The sequence below is a fragment of the Prionailurus viverrinus genome, chromosome C2 (genome assembly GCF_022837055.1).
Source record: "Prionailurus viverrinus isolate Anna chromosome C2, UM_Priviv_1.0, whole genome shotgun sequence".
NCBI classification, from domain to species: Eukaryota; Metazoa; Chordata; class Mammalia; order Carnivora; family Felidae; genus Prionailurus; species Prionailurus viverrinus.
In genome coordinates, this window is record NC_062569.1 from 121,057,994 (window position 1) to 121,074,185 (window position 16,192).

Genomic DNA, 16,192 nt, shown 5'->3' on the forward strand with positions numbered 1-16,192 from the left:
ACAGGCTCCAGGCTCTCAGCCATCAGCCCAGAGCCCGACGCGGGCCTTGAACTCACGGACCGCAAGATCGTGACCTGGCTGAAGTCGGACGCTTAACTAACTGTGCCACCCAGGCACCTCAGGATTGATAGTATTTTTTTTAACTGAAGTTTACTTAAATAGTAATTCCAGGCTTGCTTCAGAAATAATCTATTCCTACACGGAATATGAATTGCATTTCATCCTGTTTCACATCTTCACAAAACAGAATGGCATTTTTCTTTAGTAGTTTGGGGATATCTACTGTATTGTTTTTACATTACTAACATAATACATTGTATTGTACCAATTAATGATAGTAAATAAGGAGGTCAGTAAAATGCATTATTACTGCTATGAATTTATCTTAGCTTTGTCTTATACGTGACACTCTTTGTTTTGAAAATAACGACTTCTATGTCTGTTTTAAAATGTCTTCAAGTAAGTCAACTCTAACAACACCACACTCATTGAACATAAATGTACGTATAGAATGATATATAATGTTTATGATATTAACATAAAGTGTTTATGATTAATATATAATGTTTATGATTAATATATAATGCTTATAGCATATAAACATATATAATAGATAATACACATACATAATATATAATAAGCACATACAAATGGCAAAGAACAGAAAATAATTTGGTTTAAATTATTTCATAATACAGAATGTATACTGTTAATATAAAACACTGCACATAGTAAAATACAAATTTTTTTTTAACATGGCTGCTTCATTCAACACATTTTTAGCCTTCAAGATCCAAGGTCTTAACCTATTTAATTGTATGGTCTGAGATCCTAACAAAATGCCTGAAATGTTGTAAGGGTTCTTTAAGTGTTGATGAGTTGCTTCTCATTTTTCTCAAAATGCAAGCAAATGAGAAAGTTTTGCAGAAGAATAGAGAAAATAGGGATATATTCATTCATCCAAAAATAATTTTCAGTACTAGCAAACAAGCAAAAAATGCAGATATTTAAAAAGCCCAATGTTTCCTTTCCAAGGCTTTTGTAGGAACAATATCACTCTTTAAAATCTATTTTTAAAATTACTAAAATGTGGAAAGAAAACACACTTTATTCTGAAGCATTATTTCTTGTACTTATCTGAAAAATTCTGGGTTTCATTTAGAAACAAGCACAATTACTATCAAGAGATAGATTAATGCACAATTATCATTTTTATTCAAAATGTTAAAAGCTTTATGAACTTGGGAAGGAAGGACACCTCCTGTTTTCCTTGAACAGCTCAGGATTTGAATCAAAGTAAAGATATTGATCCAGTGAAATGGATTTTCTATACCCTTAACAAAGATTTTAGAAAAGAGAAAAGATCTGTGATGAAGCTACCATTAAACCACCTAATGGACACTCTTGAAAGCACAAGCTCTTAAAGTATTTAGTGTCAGTCGTTCAACATTTATCCATCACTAAGGGTTTTGTAGGTGAATAAAAAGTTTTAAATCAAATGTTTTACCAATAAAAAAAAAGAAAGGAAAGAAACACCTTACCTCTTCTGTAATCAAAGAAATACAACAGAAATTTAAGGTTAGATAAAATAACATCAGCCTGTTCTGCATGATGAAAAATTGCTAAATAAGGGAAACAATCAATCATAAGGGAACATCTAACATTAGCTTACTAATATATCATTAGCTATATAGTGTATCATTCCATACAGTATAATATATTGAGTGAACAAAGATGGTTTATAACTTAAGCAACAGTCATTTGCATTGCCCATGGCATTATGTGGATCCTTGGTTAAAAGCAAAATATTATCTTGATCATTTTATGTGTTCACAAAAGTTATTTCCTATGAGTAGCCCCAAATAATTAAACATTTATATAGTTCCTAAAACACATAAGGAATTGTACTATTACCATTCATATCCATTGTTTCACCACAATTGTAACATTATAACATTATACATTATAACATTCACACTGTAACATGCAAAGCTCTAGTGTTAGTTTTCATAAGTAGTGCTGCTGAGTGCTTATTACATTCTTAGAAAAGCAAGTTCTTCAGAGCAGAGATTATGTCTGTCTTGTTCACTGGTTTATCTTTGGCCCTAAAATAACTCCTGGCCTTTAATTAAATATTTATTGAATAAACGAAAAGCAGATTTTTATATTTTCCAACTACTGGTTAGGACCACTAGTGTGTTATAAAATCAAATTTATGTGTCACAGCAATCTTCTAATAAAATTAACATTGATCAAATACTTGGTAAAAGTTATCATTGTAAATGTTCTATATGTGTTGTCTCATTGAACTCTTTCATACAGCATGCAAGGTAGACCTTGGTTGACTTACTGTACAGAACATGAAACTAAGGCTCAGAGGAGTCACTCACCCCAGTTACACAATCGGAAATCACTTAGACAGTTTGAATCTTGTTCCCTTGATCTTAACCACACCTCAATAAATTTGTGTTTCCTGTTCCCTCTTAGAATGGGAATTGGTGCTTTTTGTAGTAATTTTGCGTCTTCTATTGTTCTCCAAAATCACCTTTTTCTTCATCTGGCTTAATTGGAAACTGGAAAAACATTTGCTTTGACTCTGTATGATCTTCAAATTATAAAACCTATCTGGCACTGTTACTAAATTCTAGGTATAAACCACATAGACTATCAGTCTGCCTATTTGTCTCTCTTCTCTCTCTGTCTCCGTTTCTGTCTCTGTCTCTTCTTTTATAACCATCTTAAATCTCCCTTTCACATCATTTTCCTCTTTGACAGATGAAAATATTCTTTTGAGTGAGGTGGTTAAAAGGTACAAATTTCCAGTTATAAGATATATAATTCTGAGAATGTAATGTATAGCATGATGCCTATAGTTAACCATACCGTATGCATATTTGAAAATTGCTAAGAAAACAGACCTTAAAAGTTCTCATCACAAGAAAAATAATTGTAACTATGTGAAGTGATAGATGTTAACTATATATATATATATATATATATATATCTCCTGAATAATTATGTTGTATACCTTAAATGAATACAGTGTTATAGTATTATATATCAATTATATATAAAAATTATATATTAATAAAACTGGGAAAATGTTTAAAAAACAAAGATATACATTTCCTTATTAATTATTATGATATATCCTTCACAAAGATTAGGTGACCATATAGTTGACATACCCTTCTCAATAAGGTGTTTCTCTTCTCTGTAAATAATACAGAATAATTCCTACAGCAAATTTCTATCAAGGACAATTGAGAAATTTTTAAGCATTTTGTAGATGAAAGAGTTGTGATTCTTTGCCTTATAGCAATGTTATTATATAAAGGTTTCTGAACAAAATAATTTAATTAGCAACCTTATACGTATCTCTCAGTAATTACATAAATACTAAAGAAAATTAGGCACCGATTCACCTTTGTGAAGCCGCTTTGGAGTTTTCTCTAAAATAGTGGTTCTCAATTAGAGGCAATTTTGCCCTCCCCTCCCCAGGACATTTGGCACCATCTAGAGACATTTTTGCTCCTTACAGTGTTGGTGAGATGTAGAAGGGATCCTACTAACATTGCATAGACAGAGCCCGGGAAGGTTGCTAAATATCCTTCAATGCACAAGACAGCCCCTCCACCAGAAAGGTTTGCCTGGCCCAAGATAGTGCATAGTAGTGCCCTTCTGTAAGACATTTACATTCATCCTATTCATTACCTATATAGCTCTTCCTCGTTACAACAGATTAGGAACCACCAGAGAACTGTGAAACCACATACATTTCTATGGGATGTGTGGTCTTTTCTCAAATCTCTACTTCTGAAATGAAAGAAGTGCTGAATACCCTGAGGAAGGCTGTTAAAATACTCTCCTGAAATGAAAAGCTGAAAATCAAACTCAGGCTACACCTCAAGGTCCACCTCAAGGTGTATGTGTGGATACACCAACCATTTCAGCTGCAGCATTATCTGCTATCTATTTCTTCTGTGTAAGAATGACTTTTTCTCAGACGTCCAATTTATTTTTCCTGTTTGTAATTTTATAGTAAAACTCAGGCCCTCACTTTCCTTTTAACTCACAACATTATGAAAAGAATGCTCAAAACTATCAGGTACTTTTTCCTTCAACAGTCTATGAAATTCCTTTTAATTCTAGTGAAAAATTATTTTTGTGACAATATTTAATGTATTCAACAAATGTATACAAATTAGTGTGTGTAGAAGACCCACTGCTACCACTTTTCAAGCACTATAGATCCACAAATATAGTAACCCATAGTAATTTATTCAAATAAGATATCATGTACAGTTCCAAATCATGCAAAATTTAAAATTGAAAGCAACACAGCATTTGATGAAGAATTATAGGTGTTAGGAAGGAAGGGCTTATACGTATTTATCAGAAACAAAGAAAGTTACCCAGAGAAGTGGCACTTAAAATAGTTCAAAGATTACATAGTATTTGAACTGGCATTTTTCTAGAGGTAAAGAATAGAAGGAAATTCAAAACAGTTGAACAAAGGGTTGTTGTAGAGAAGACGTGGGCTGTGTATGACGTTGTATGTGAGCCATCTAGAAATAATATAAAGTGTAGGATACGTTATCTCTAAAGGATGCTGACAGCAGCATTGTAGGGGTTTTTTTTTCCTAATATCATCAAATTTTTAATCTTTTTTTAATTGAGTATATGTATTCTATTTGTTTCAGGTGTACAACATAGTGATTCAACATCTCTATGTTATACTTACCACAAGTGTAGCTACCATCTGTCACCATACAATGCTAATATAGTATCATTTACTAGATTCCCAGTGTTGTGCCTTTTATTCTCAGGACTTATTCACTCCATAACCGGAAGCCTGTGCCCCCCACTCCCCTTCACCCATTTTGCCCACCCCTCCATCCTTTCCCTCTGGCAGCCATCGATTCATTCTTTGTATTTAAAGGTCTGATTCTACTTTTTGTTTGTTTATTCATTTGCTTTGTTTTTCAGATATTACATACGAATGAAATCATATGGCATTTATCGTTTTCAGTCTGACTTATTTCACTTCCCATAATCACCAAATTTAAGATTGATTTTTTTTTTCAATTTTGGTAAATAGTGTATGTCCTGGGCAAAATTACAAAGCAAATTCTCTCTCTCTCTCTCTCTCTCTCTCTCTCTCTCTCTCTCTATATATATATATATATATATATATATATTTTACTTATTTCATAGGTTTTCTGTTTGTATTCTCAAGCTTTTGCATTTCCTTTCACAATGTATAGACCTCATAGAAAGTATTTCCTAAAATTGTTTGCATACATAAGGTATGTTACTTTCCTAATACTAATACTAATAATGAAAAACCCAGCACTTATAAAACATTACTTGATTTAATCCTTGCAAAAAATATGAAGTAGGTGCATTTTTCAAATGAGGAAATTAGGTTTAGCATAAAGTCACTTAAGGAAACTTGAATTCCAAACTAGCCTTATCTGACTTCAGAACTAGAACCTTTAAAAATGCAGTATTGATTTTCAAGGTCGCACTGTTTTCCAAATATATTTTCTTTAAAAGCTTCTATATCACTGCCGTGGTTGTTAACCTGTATTTGGACACCAGACATTGTAGTTTTGTAAAAGCATGGCCTATCCCTATATGGCACATCTTACCTACCACCTCAAAGAACAGATGGACTTGTGATCACTACTCACTAACAAGCTCCAAGGTGATCATTCTACACTTAAACCAAAAATTAAATAGCAAATTCTAAAATCATAGTCATCACAAAGAAAACCGAAAGGCATTTTGAGGGCACAATAAAACTTCCTGCAACTCTCTAATAATTACTAAAATCACTAGCCTTGTTCTTAATAATATAAATAAAAATTTTCCTAAAAAGATAGGGAAGGTTAACCCTTAGCATATTATTAGAGTTCAATGGCCCCAAGTTTAGTTGTTGAGCTTCTATATGAAACAGTTCTATTTTTAGAGACTGCATTTCATGATTTGTACCCTTTTATAGAGGTCCTCCTAAAAACAAAGAGAAAATCTACTTTTCAAAATTTACTTTTCAATTACGATATGAAACCACTGGACTCTTTTGTAAATCTAAGATAACATTATGAAATTATATGGGTGTTATATTTTCTATAGTATGAAAAATCTTGCTACTTTAGCATTTTATGAATTACTTCACCATTAACTCGACCATAACTCATCAATTATCCCCAACTATACTAAATGGAATGACATAATACGAAAATGGAAGTATGATGAAATCATCTAGAGTGATGGTGTCCAATATAGTAACAACTAGTGGCATGTGACTATGTAAATTTCAATGTAAATTAATTAAAATTAAATAAAATTTAAGCCACGCTTCGTTAGTCACAAGATCTACATTTCAAGTGCTTAGTAGCCACATGTAGCTAGTTACTGACTACTTACTATTTTGGGACAATAAGAACATTTCCATCATGACATGAAACTATATTAAACAGTGCTGGTATGGAAGGATTAAGCGAGGGTGATGTAAATCATCACTGTTGCCTGATCCCCATTCATGTATAGGGTTGGTCAGATTTTGTATTTTTTTCATGGTAGCAGAAAAGAAGTCTGGAAATAAAAAACATCACTCTAGTTTTGTTTGCTTGTTTGTTGGTTGTTTTGTTAGCTTTCATGATCATTTGAGAATTCTGAATCTTTCATTTCCTGCTCAGAATAGCAAGAGAAGAAAATTGACAGAGAAAGAGATCTTAAAATTATTAGATAGATCAGATGATAAATGCAGAGAGAAAACAGTAGGACTCAAGAATATAATGATGGTGAAACAGAAGTCTTCACTTATGAAATACTAGAAGAATTTTATTAAGCTCAAAAATCAATAAGTAAACAATCTGTTTCTAAGGAAACAAAGGAAAGGTCTTTATCACACAATATTTTGCAACTAGATTTTGCTAAAAAGAAAATATGACAATGTTTTTTCATTTTTATGCTTTCTGTGCATTAGAACTTATATAGTTCATAAATGGATAAATGCTGAAGTCATTTGGTAATAATAAAATTTAAATTCATTTTACTTTTTAATTTAGCTGGTGCTTATAAATTGAAAAATAAAAATGCTTGCAATTATAGAACAAAGATATTTTTCCTCTCTTTGACAAAATTAGGAACCACCAAAGTTTTTAAAAGTGTTTCATTCTGACAACTCAAGGGAAAAAAAGAACCAGAAACAATGATTAAATAGGACAAGGTAGACATACATTTTAAATCTGGACTCGGTATTTACAATATGATGTGTTCCAGGACCATACATGACAGTTGTTGCCCATTTGGGGTATATATATCATCAAATCCAGGGAAATATGGAAAAGAAATTCAAGTTTGCTATATTTAAATTATTATTAAAGAGTCTAACAAAGTTGTTTTTCATTATCCCTTTATTATTACATTTTCACATTGTTAAAAAAATAACTTACAGCCTAAAAATCTAAAAAGAATACGGCTCTTAGGCCCAGAGGGTAAATGGTAATTACATTCTTTCCTGACATATCAAGGATTAGCATAATAAAGTTTAATATATTGGTGATTATATTTGTGGTAATTATAATATAATCAAATTTATAATACTTCTTAATTATAAATTTATAAATATATAATTTATATATTTATATATCGTATATAAAATTACGATATCAAACAAGTCTGAGGATTGACACTACATACTTCAAGATAGTAACCTAGTCAGTATGGTATTAATGCAAAATAAATAGATCAAGTAACAGAATAGAGAGCTCAGAGAGAACCCCACATATGTATAGTCAACAGATCTTTAACAAAGGAACAAAGGCAATTCAATGAAGAAATGATAGTCTTTTTAACAAATTACAGAACAACTGACATTCACAAGCAAAAACATGAATTCAAATACAGACCTTACATCTTTCACAAAAATTAACTCAAAATGGGTCATAGACCTACAGGTAATGTGCAAAACTATAAAACTTCTAAAAGATAAGATAGGAGACATCTAGATGACCTCAGGCTTAATGACAACTTTTTAGATACAACACAGAGAGCATAATCCATGAGACAGAAAAAAATGATAAGCTGAACTTCGTTTAAATTAAATATGTTTGCTCTGGAGAAAGACATTTTAAAAAAATGAAAAGACAATGGGGGAAACTATTTGCAAAGGATATGTGTGATAAGTGACTGGTATCCAAAATGTGCAAAGAACTAACACTTAAAGCTCAAATGAGAAAAACAACACAATTAAAAACCTGGCAAAAATCTAGATAGACACCTCACCCAAGAAGATATGCAAATGGAAAATAGCATATGAAAAGATGCTCAGCGTCATAAGACATTATGGAATCGCAAATTAAAATGATATACCACCACTGTTTAGAATGGCCTAAATCCAAAACACTGACATTCCAAATGCTAGTGAGGACATGGAGGAACAGGGACATTCATTCATTGGTGGTGGGAATGCAAATTAGGCAGCCATTTTGCAAGATAGTTTGCAGTTTATTACAAAGCTAAATATGGTCTTGCCACACAATCCAACAATACGATTTATAGTACAAGATAAACATGTTTAGATTTTTCTAAAATTTCATGTTTTAGTCTTAGTAGCATTAAGATATGTTGCCTCTTCTTTTCGTAATCAATTCATTTGCTTTTGCCAAAATTTGTTCTAATTAAAATTTGAATGCCATTTACTCAAGGAAGTTGAAAACTTCTGCTCAAACAAAAACCTGTGCACAGATATTTATAGTAGCATTATCCATAACTGCCAGAATTTGGAAGTAACTAAGATTTGTTTTCAATAGGTGAATGGATAAACAAATCCTGGTATATGCAGACAATAGAATATTATTTAGCAATTAAAATAAATGTGCTCTCAAGCAACAAAAAAGACACGTTGCAACCTTATATGTATGTTTCCGAATGAAATAAAACAGTCTGAGAAGACTGTATGCTATATACCTCTAACTATATGATATCCTAGAAAAGGCAAACCTATACAGCTAGCTAATAGATCACACGGTTGGCAGGGGGTTGAGGAAAGGGAAGGGGCAATCAAGTGGTGAAGCACAGGGGTTTTTAGGGCAATGAATGTATTTTGTATGATATTGTGACCATGGCTGTAGGACATTATACACTGGTCAAAACCTTATAGAATCATACAACTTAAATTGTGAATGTTAATGTAAAATACAGACTTTTTCAAAGAATAATCTATCAATATTTGTTCATCAATTGTTAATATAATGTATGATGTTAATAATAGGGGAAAAAGTGAGGGGGGAGGGTAGGATAAGGGTATATATGGGAACTTTGTACTTCTTGTTCAAATTTTTTATAAACTGAAAGCTGCTCCTAAAAACAAAGCCTATTAATTAAAAAAAAAGTCTTTTGGACCCAGATGGTAAATAGTAATGATATTAAGTATATTCAAGGCTAATCCAATAAAATTCAATACATCAATCAATTGATTATAGTTTTCTAACCGTAAATTTTTCTCATAGAAATATATGTGTGTATATATGTGTATATGTATTACAGTTCAATCAAAAAACAGAACTAGAACAATTTGAAAATATTAGGACACTAATAAAATATAGGACACTAATTGAAAATATGTAGTCACTTTGGAAAAATCAGCCTTAAACTATATTTTAATAATATACTTCTAAAACATAATGCTATTAAATCAGAAGTTAAAAAAATTGAGGGGTGCCTGGGTGGCTCAGTTGGTTAAGCGTCCCACTTTGGTTTAGGTCATGATCTCATGGTGTGTGAGTTCAAGCCCCATGTCAGGCTCTGTGCTGGCACACAGAGCCTGCTTCACATTCTGTGTCTCCTTCTCTCTGCTCCTCCCCTGATCACACTTTGTCTGGCTCCCTCTCTCTCAAAAATAAATAAACATTTAAAAAAATTTTTAAAAAGAAGTTAAAAATTGGATATTAATAACTTGTGCTTGTTTTCTCCGTATTAGGTTTTACTTATCAAAATCTTTTCTGTCTCACTTTCTTATCCAGTTTTTATTCTCAGTTAAATTGACTTAAAATTAACTGCAAAAGATACATTGTCATCTCTGCCATTTATACATTCCATCATTTGGGAACTATTTTTGAATAGCTTAACATAATTTTAAAACTTCTAAAAAAATTAAAACTTCTAAAAAATAATGTGTGCTTAAAATAATGTTAAAACTTCTAAAAAATTTTGTAAATATACACATTATAATAAGCTTGATTAAGAAAGGCCAGGTGAGAATACATTGGATTAGTTTAATATATGAAATTAATATTTGTTAAAATTTGGAATCTGTGCTCACAAACATATACACTTCTCTTGGCTTAGATTTAATAACACAAAAATATTTTCTTCTATTAATAACAGAAACTTTATAGTAACATATTGAATCCATGCACTCAGATCACTTAAAATATTTGCTGATTAAATAATAATTCAATATTGCACGGACTAAATAAAATATTCTTTTACAATTAAAGAATAAATAATTATTTCATGATGCATGTCAATAATGTATCATTATGGGAAATATATGAATGTATCCTCCCTGAAAAAGGTTAAAAATCTATTGGACAACCATATATGAAAATGAATTTAAGATGGTTTAAAGACTTCAATTTTAAGACTTAAACTGTAAAACCCCTAAAAGAAAGCATGGTCAGTAAACTCTTTGATATTAGTCTTTACAGTGTTTTTTTGAATGACTCTTCCCAGGCAAAGGCAACAAAAGCTAAAATAAAGAAAAAAAGGGATTCCATCAAACTGAAAAGCTTTTGCACACTGAAGGAAACCATCAACAAAATGAAAAGGCAAGCTACTGAATGGAAGAAGATATTTTCAAATCATATATCTGATAAAGGATCACTATAAAAATATGTAAAGAACTTACACAATTTAATATCAAGAAAATAAAATAACCCCATTAAAGAATGAGCAGAGGGCTTTAATATATTTTTCCAAAGAAGACATATAGATGTCCAAGGAGTACATGAAAAGATGTTTGACATCACTCATCATCAGGGGAATACAAATCAAAACCACACTGAGATTATCACGTCATGCCTGTCAGAATGGCTATTAGCAAAAAGACACAAAAGAACAAGTATGGAGAAAAGTGAAACCTCATGCACTGTTGTGGGAAAGTAAATTGGAGCAGCCACTATGGAAAATATAATGGAGTTTCCTCAAAAAAATTAAAATAAGAACAACTCTAGGATCCAACAATTCCATCTAAAGAAAACACAAACACCAATCTGGAGAGAGATGCGCACCCTTATGTGCATTGCAGCATTATTTGCAATAGTTAAGATATGGAAGCAGCTTAAGTGTTTATTAATAGATGAATGGAGAAAAAAGATGGTGAGAGAGAGAGAGATTACTCAGACATAAAAAGAATGAAACCTTGCCATTTGCAACAACATGGATGCTCCTACAAGGTATTATGCTAAGTAAAATAAGTCAGACAGAGAAAGACAAATACCACATGCATTCAGTTTATGTGGAATCTAAAAAACAAAACAAACAAATGAACAAAACAGAAACAGATCCATAGAGAGAGGGGAAAAAAAACCCAAAACTGTAGGTTACCAACAGAGGGGAGAACTGAGAGGTGGGTGAAATAGGTAAAAGGGGTTTAGAGATACAAACTCCCAGTTATAAAACAAAAATGTCCCAGGGATGTAATATGGGAATATAGTCAATAATACTGTAATGACTTTGCATGGTGATAGATGGTATCTAAACTTCTGGTGATTATTTTGTAATATATAAAAATATCAAATCAGTCTAATGTACACCTGAAACCAATCGACTATTGTATGTCAATTATACTTCAATTAAATTAAAAAAACAAAAAACTATTGGGATCTCAAATACAGGTTAAAGATTAGGCTACCTTTCTTTATTAATGCAGAAAAATGTATCTTTTTGCTAAGCATGATAGATTACTTTGTGATTCTAAAATCTATTCATTTCATGAACTTTGTGAAATATTTTGAAACTTAAAAATCCTTCCAAAGTATCCTCAGGCATAAAAGTGGTGTTTTGTTAATCAAGTAACAATTTATTTTAATTTTTGAAAATTTAACCTCCAGAAACTTCTCATTTCACCTTTACTGACTCCGTTTACATTCTGCGCCTCTGGACAGATAATTTGTGATAACAAGGTAATTAAATAATCAGCATTTCACAAATGAGACGCCAACTGAGTGAGATATTTTATTTTGAAATTCTTATTGTAGCACCCACCTTTCTGTCTAATAAACCTAGATAGCCTGAAACATTTAATTCAGTGCTTTCTGAAATAAACAGGCAAGTGGTGGAAGGATAGTTGATAGAACTAACACAGGACAATTAACAAGACATTGACGTGGGCTAGAGAGGTGAGAGAGGATTGAGTAGGTGAGAACTTAATTTTTTTATAAGTGAAAAAGAACAATCAAAAACTACATTTAATGGGGTGCCTGAGTGGCTCAGTTGGTTAAGCGGCTGACTTCGGGTCAGGTCATGATCTTGCAGTTTGTGGGTTCAAGCCCTGCATTGGGCTCTGTGCTGACAGCTCAGAGCCTGGAGCCTGCTTCAGATTCTGTGTCTCCCTCTCTCTCTCTGCCCCTCCCTGCTTATGCTTGCTCTCTCTCTCTCTCTCTCTCTCTCACAAAAATAAGTAAACATGAAAAAAAAACTATGTTTAATGAAGAATCTCTGCATGCATCTGAAAATATGTCTCTTCTATATCATGTATATCTACAGTGAAGATATAAACAAAATAGTTAAAACCTCCCAAACCCATATGTATTGAATTTCTTCTATAATCAGAATCTTAATTTTTTTAATGTTTGTTTGTTTGTTTGTTTGTTTATTTATTTATTTATTTATTTATTTATTTATTTATTTTTGAGAGATTGAAAGAGAGAGCTCGAGTGTGTAAGGGGCAAAGAGAGAGAGGGAGACAGAGGATCAGAAGTGGGCTCTGTGCTGACAGCAGAGAGCCTGATGTGGGGCTCAAACCCACAAACGGTGACATCATGACCTGAGTTGAAGTCAGAAGCTTAGGAATCTTAATTGCCTGAGCCACCCAGGTGCCCCCAAATCTTAATTTTTTAAATTAGAATAAGTAGAGCTAAAGAGAGAACTGATCATTTACATTAGACAGTTCAGAAAAGTAGCAAATAATGTACAGTCAAGAATTTAGTTCATCTAGGGATAAAGTAATTCTGTTTAAAAGAGAAAAAAAAGGAATTTCTTAAGCAATATGTTTTTTAACAAGATTTTAAGGGAAAAATTGATTAATAGTTCATTTGCATGTTAACTAGAATGGAAATTAAAAGCTTCAAGAAGTTAAAGGTTAGGCCTATAAATTGACCATTTAGTTCCTATAAAAATACTATTATAGCAACAAACAAATCCAGATCTTTTTCTGTTATTTAAAGATATATAATGCATTTATTTTCAGTCATTAACCTAACTGATCTCATTAGAATATATATATGTATATATATATTTCTTTTAAAAAATTATTTTAAGTATATTCTATGCCCAATATGGGGCTTGAACTCATGACCCTAAGATTGAGTCACATGCTCTACCAACTGAGTCAGCCAGGTGCTCCCTAACTGATCTCACTTAAATACACAATTTTAAAACTGCAGCCTCCATCTATCTTTCCTTCCCTCCTTCCTTCTTTCCTTCCTTCCTTCTTCCTTCCTGCCTTCCTGCCTTCCTTCCTCCTTCCTCCTTCCCTCACTCCCTCCATTCCTCTCTCCTTCCCTCCTACTTTTCTTCCTCCCTTTCCTCCTTCCTTCCTTCTGTTCTTTTTCTTTTTCTTTTTTGGTTGCTTACACTAAGCATGTATGGGTTTTTATATGGTTGCTTACACTGATTTTGTTTAGGCTCACACTAGATTTTCTTCTGTGAACTATTTTAACTATGTATTGTTTTAAAACTTGTTTATGATGTGCATGTGTAAACAGTTACTTATAGGTAAAGAATGGCACTGTTACCAAATGGGAACCAGTAAACAAATATTAATGATAGCATAATGTTTCATAATTTGATGAATTATTTATAATATGTTGTGTGTGTATGTGTGTATATGTATATATATATATATATATATATTTCACTTAATGCATATACATACACACAAGAGACTTAAAATTTGGGTTCTTATTTATCCATATGGGCAGTTCAATGCCACAGTACTAAAATGCTTTCTCAGAGCATTCACAATTCTGAAATACTTTACTAATCTGTCTCTTATTTTTCTCCTTTTCAATAACAGCTGCCTTTTTATGAAATTTCGTCAGTGTCACATACAGAAAATGAATGTTCAGTTATTTTCTTCTTTTCTGTGTTTTGTGCATATTTCATTCTGTTCGTGAAGATACATTATTCTTATTGAGAATTAAATAAAATCTGACTTATACAATCTGCTCTTCTAAAAATTAAATCAGACAAATAAAAAGTTATTGTTTTCCAAGATCTGCATAAAAATAGAAAAATGATTTAGAATTTCCATCTGTAAAAAAAGAGAGTCGCTTTTCCACAGCTCAGGTACAAAGTACGCTGTTATCTGTTGTGTGAAATTTGCAGGCGTTTGTGGTTCACAGTGAAAGTCTACAGTTTCTTAAATTTTATGTTTAAAGAAACTATCTTCCTTCATAGTGGCATTAAAATTTAGGATTAATATTTTATAAAGAAATGAATGTTGCTGTGACATACTTTATAGGCTGAGTCCTTCTAACTTGCGAATCACTGGGTTATGGAATTAAAACATAGCCCTAGGAATACAATTCCTCCTATTATCTATTTTTTGCTCTTGCAACTATGTGTTTAACTCTCCCGATTTTTAAAATTATTTTTTAATGTTTTTTTTTTTTGAGAGAGAGACAGAAACAGTGCATGAGCAGGGGAGGGGCAGAGAGAGGGAGACAGAATCTGAAGCAGGCTCCAGGCTCAGCTGTCAGCACAGAGCCAGATGTAGGACTCAAACTGGTGAACCATGCGATCATGATCAGAGTTGAAGCTGGAGCCACCCAGGCTCTCCTCTCCTTTCTAATTTCTTATCAAACCTGCCTTTTCACAGGATTTTAATTTCATGCATAGTCTCAGCTTTCCATTATTGTAGGATATACTTTTACTCTGGTCACTCACCCCAGAAACAGTGGCAGCTCTTTTACTCTAGGACTCCATTTGAGCCAATCTTTGTGGTTATTCATGATAGGACCATTGTATAACAATGTGGAAATTCTAAATTTATGTTCCACAAATTCTAGGCTAACCACCTTCTTCCTTTTCCAATTCTTTCTATTTTCCCCTGCTTACATCACATATTGCACATGTGTACCTACTCAGAGCCATGAAGACCACACCCAATTAGCTCAATGTACTCTAATTTAAATGCAAACTATTGCTAAATGCCCCGTCTGCTCTCCACTCCTTGTTTCATCTCTGGGGAATGTTCTGCATCCCTAAAGGAACATTCAGCGTTATCATCAGTTAGTTTTAATTACCTTCACATACTTGAATGGTGGTGTGCTAGATGCTAAAATATATAATTTAAATAGATACGGTCTCTGCCTTCAGCCACTTACATATTAAACCATGATAAAATGAGTTGCTATTTTTAATTGGGCAGCAAGTGTAACATTTTTCATGTAAAATGTTCTAAAAAATGAGGGAATTCAATTGCCTTCCTCCATGAAGTTCGCTTAATAATGCACATTGAAATACAGTGAACAGCAAAAAATGCCTGGGAAGTATATATATATAATAGCTCCATTTTAGACTCCCAAAAAAGTGAAAATGACTTTGGCAGCTAACAACTGGCATCTGACAGCTAGCCTGAAATATTCTCAACAAACATAAACAATTTTCTAGAATCTAAACAATAATCAGCTAGAGCTGCTCTGTGACTATGGGGTATAAGAAGACAAAGGCAAGTCTATTCCATTTCAAGTCTGAAATAAGACAGAGGCCAGGACACTCAGCAACCACAAAAAAATTAACTGCTGCATCTTTATAACAGCAAATCTAGTTCTGCTTTAATGTCTGCTTTCCAGGTAAAAGGTATCAACATATACATCCACAATGTGTCCCCAATCTTGACAGCATTCAATCCAGAACCCTCTTTAGAATATTCAGGACAAACCCAAATCCTCTA

At 32.4% G+C, this 16,192-nt stretch overlaps 1 protein-coding gene across 1 annotated transcript in view; it reads right to left on the reverse strand.

Moving 5' to 3' along the window:
* Window positions 1–16,192, reverse strand: part of CADM2 (cell adhesion molecule 2) — a 266,603-nt gene that overhangs the window by 132,869 nt on the left and 117,542 nt on the right. The window lies entirely within an intron of this gene.